This window comes from Equus quagga, chromosome 11, assembly GCF_021613505.1.
Source record: "Equus quagga isolate Etosha38 chromosome 11, UCLA_HA_Equagga_1.0, whole genome shotgun sequence".
NCBI lineage: Eukaryota > Metazoa > Chordata > Mammalia > Perissodactyla > Equidae > Equus > Equus quagga.
Genome location: NC_060277.1, coordinates 55,306,911 through 55,311,330, shown reverse-complemented (window position 1 = coordinate 55,311,330; position 4,420 = coordinate 55,306,911).

The following is a 4,420-nucleotide window of genomic DNA, read 5'->3' as shown; positions in this document are numbered from 1 at the left end:
TTCTGGTCAAAACTATAAAGACAGTAAAGAGGTCAGTGTGAAAAGGCCACATACTGTATGATTCCAACTATATGACATTCTGGTCAAAACTATAAAGACAGTAAAGAGGTCAGTGGTTGCCAGGGGCTGGGGTGGGGAAGGTATGAGTCAGCGGAGCACAGAGGGTTCTTAGGGTGATGAAACCGCCCTGTGTGATGCCATAATGATAGATATGTGTTGTTACATGTTTGTTCAAACTCGTAGAATGCACAACACCAAGAGTGAATCCTAACGTAAACTGCAGACTTTGGATGATAATGATGTGTCAGTGTGGTCCATCAGAGATGCTGATGGGGAGGCCATGCATGTGTGAAGGCAGGGGGTATATGGAACTCTCCCTCCCTTCTGCTCAACTTTGCTGCGAACCTAAAAGTACTCTAAAAAATAAAGTCTATTTAAAAAAATTTAGCTGTTCTTAAATTACTTTTTTCAGTTATCTAATCATGGAGTTAGACTTCTGAGGTTAAGAGCAAGGGGCTCATTTTAGAAGTAAAAAGATAGATCACTGAATTGGAAAACAATTAACCAAAATATATAGATATTAATGTAGAAAAGGTACACAAAATCAAGCTGAAAATGGCAAACAAGGTACAAAAGTAGGGTATAATACTGAGGTCATATCACTCAAGAGATTGCAATGAACAGGATTAGAAATTTTAAAACACTACTAAATTACAGTCACAAATTTTCACCTAAGGCAATTTTTGCCTTAATTAAAAAAAAAATTTGAAGTCTGAGATTAAAACTCTTAAAGCCACAGACTTCTTCTTCTGTAATGCCCAGTTAGAAGTTAAGGGGAAATTTTAATCAGAGTGCATGGCTGACTGGTGGAGAGTCAGAACACGGTCTTATAACAATTCTATCTAAAGCCCAGATTATTGAAATGCATATATCTGCATGAGACAACCAATGTTGTTCATAAAAGCAGTTGCTTTGTCCTGGGTTATGGTTATTCCTATGTTGTCTGTTTGGGATTTATAAGTGACCTTGTGTACTGTTTGAAGATTTCCGTGAGAGCAAATGAAAGCACTTGACACTCCACAGATCAAAACCACGGTTTTATTACAGAAGACTGCCTTAATGCTAGAAGCAAATCAACACAGGGTGATCATCTTGAGACTGGAAAAGATGGACCTGCACAGGGAATGGCAAACTGGATGGCATCACCCTCATAGACCCTGGGTTTCTTACTCTAGATGTTACATAATTAGTTATATCAGTGGCTATTTTCAGAGCCAGGCTCTCCTGTTACAGAAGGATTTTCTTTTTTATGAAGGCTCTCTATCTTTGCCTCTCTTACCCAGCCTTGACCAGCAGGCCCACAAGGTCTGTGTCCTTTAGTATAGGGTTTACAAATTTGGACTCCCTGATGGATTATGTTCAGATTCTCACACAGTGAGATGTGACGACATACATGTCATCTTTGATTAGTGACGTGAACATGCTTTTTTTCAATACTACTCCCTGCCCCCAAACATGCACAGCGTCCCTCAACATCCGCATCCCTCAGCACAGTGGTAGATTTGTTACAATTGATGAACCTACATTGACACATCATTATCATCCAAAGTCCATGGTTTACGTTAAGGCTCACTTTTTTTTTTTTTAAGGAAGATTAGCCCTGGGCTAACATCTGCTGCCAATCCTCCTCTTTTTCTTTTTTTAAAGATTTTATTTTTTTCCTTTTTCTCCCCAAAGCCCCCCAGTACATAGTTGTATATTCTTCGTTGTGGGTCCTTCTATTTGTGGCATGTGGGACGCTGCCTCAGCGTGGTTTGATGAGCAGTGCCATGTCTGCACCCGGGATTCGAACCAACGAAACACTGGGCCGCCTGCAGGGGAGCGCGCGAACTTAACCACTCGGCCACAGGGCCAGCCCCCAATCCTCCTCTTTTTGCTGAGGAGGACTGGCCCTGAGCTAACATCCGTGCCCATCTTCCTCCACTTTACGTATGGGACGCCTACCACAGCATGGCTTGCCAAGCGGTGCCATGTCCACACCTGGGATCCAAACCGGTGAACCCTGGGCTGCCGAGAAGTGGAACATGCGAACGTAACCACTGCACCACCGGGCCGGCCCCAAGATTCACTTTTGATGTTGTACATTCTATGGGTTTGGAAAAATGTATAATGACATGTATGCACCATTATAGTAATACACAGAGTAGGTTCGCTACCCTAAAAGTTCTCTGTGCTCCGCTCATTCATTCCTCCCCACCCCAGCCCATAGCAAGCACTGATCTTTTTACTGTCTCCATAGTTTCATCACTCTTTTTCAGATTGTTACTATGGTTTCTGACAAAATTCTCCTAGTGTTACTATCCCAAATAAAAACCAGGCTGGAAGGATTATTAGCCTGATGCTGAGAGGTGGGTCTTACGTTCTTTTGAATTATCAGTGTGTGCCCAGAAAGCAAGGATTGCACTGGATTAATCCGGGAAGACAAAGTACAAACGCAGAATTTGACTGGAAACCTGAATGAGCAAGTCAGGCACGAAGCACGGTGGCACTTTGGAAGCTTGAAGGAGAGAGATTCTCTCAAATGAGTCCTCACAATTCAGGAGTCTGAAAAATAAAAGTATTTTTCAGCCCATTCAAAGAAAACGGGCTTCTTCTCAGAGTTGGCACTGAGTAACTCACTCCTGATCAGGGAGACAGGATGTGTTTGGTCATTTAGTATTTGTTACACACATGTCAGGAAGCAAAATCCCTAAGTGCAGGGCGCACACAGCCTAAACAAGCTTGTAACCTAGAGTGGAGTTTTATTTTCTGTTCTTTTCCAGCAGATCTTTGTTCCCTGAAAGGAAGTCTGATACTAATTAATTGGGAAAGATAAGTCTGGAATGATAAAGTGCTTCCCACACACTCCTGCCAATCTGTGTAGATCCCAATTTGCGCACTTTCCTACATCTTTCCACTCCCGCATCCCCCCTTAACAACGGTCAAAGACTTCAGTAAGACTGCAACAGAATCCTCATTATTGCTGAGTTCAGGAGTTATGTTTTCATATGTAAAATGTCTTGATCTAATGAAAAGAACTGGGGCCTGGGAGTCGGCTCTTCCAGACTCTGCCACTAACTCATTCACTCATTTATAGATTCATTGAGCACCTATCATGTGCCAGCCCAGGTGCTTTTCCAGGGGCCAGGCACACAGCAGGGACCCAAAACAAGCCCCTTCTCTGCTGGAGATTGCATTCTAGTAGAGGGAGATGAACAGTAAGGAGAAGTAAGAAGTCTGAGTGCTGTTTGGCAGATGGAGGTGGGGGCTATGGAGGAGAAAAGGGGAGTGTGGGCAGTGGGGTGAAGGTGAAGGGTCTCAGACGTGACGTGAGTCAGAATCACCCAGGAGTGAGCAATGTGGTAAAATGCGAGTTGCTGTTCACTATCCCAGAGTTTCTGATTTGGGAGGTCTGAGGTGGGAGCTTGAGAATTTGTGTTTTTAACAAGTTCCCCAGTGACGCTGATGCTCTGGGTCCAAGGACCACACTTTGAGAACCACTGGGGTAGATCATGTTATGTAGGGTGTACAGGGAAGGCTTCTCTGGTAATACCACATATAAATAGACTCTAAAGAAGCCAGCCGTATGGGGAAGAGCAAGAGCATTCCACTCAGAGAACAGGAAGCGGGCGCTCCAGAGGTGAGTGTGCACTTGGAATATTTGAGAAATGGCAAGGGGGCCAGAGTGGCCGGAATGGAATGGAGGGGAGGGGAGGAAAAGAAGGTCATCCAGCTTTTGACGGCTAATGTAAGGACTTTGATTTTTACCCCAAATGAGGCAGAGAGCCAGGAAAGGATTTTGAGCAGAGGAGTCATGTGCTCTGTGTTAAAAGTGTTAGGCAAATATAAGGTATGGCTGTCTCTAGTAATAAAGATGACTTTCAGCACATTGTAGAAAAGTTCATACTTATTTCTGCCTTATAGATGGAAAAATGGATGGAAAAGAAAGCCTGAAATTGCTTGACAACTACTATAGACTAAATGTTTGTGTCCCCCTAAAATTCACCGCTGAAACCTAATCCCAGCGTGAGGATGTTTGGAGGTGGGCCTTTGGGAGGTGATTAGGTCAGGAGGGTGGAGCCGCAGGAATGAGATTAGTGAGAGCCCTTACTAAAGAAAGCCCAGAGAGCTTCTGCCCGCTTCTGCCATGTGAGGGTCCAGTGTGAAGCTGGGCGTCTGTGAACCAGGAAGCAGGCTCTCACCAGACACCAGATCTACTGGCACCTTGCTCTTGAATGGCCAGCCCCCAGAACTGTGAGAAAGAAACTTCTGTTGTTTGTAAGCCACCTAGTCTATGGTAGTCTGTCACAGCAGCCTGACCTGACTAAAACAACTTATTCTTTCATACTTGGAATACTGCTTATAGTGCTTCCTTAATTGA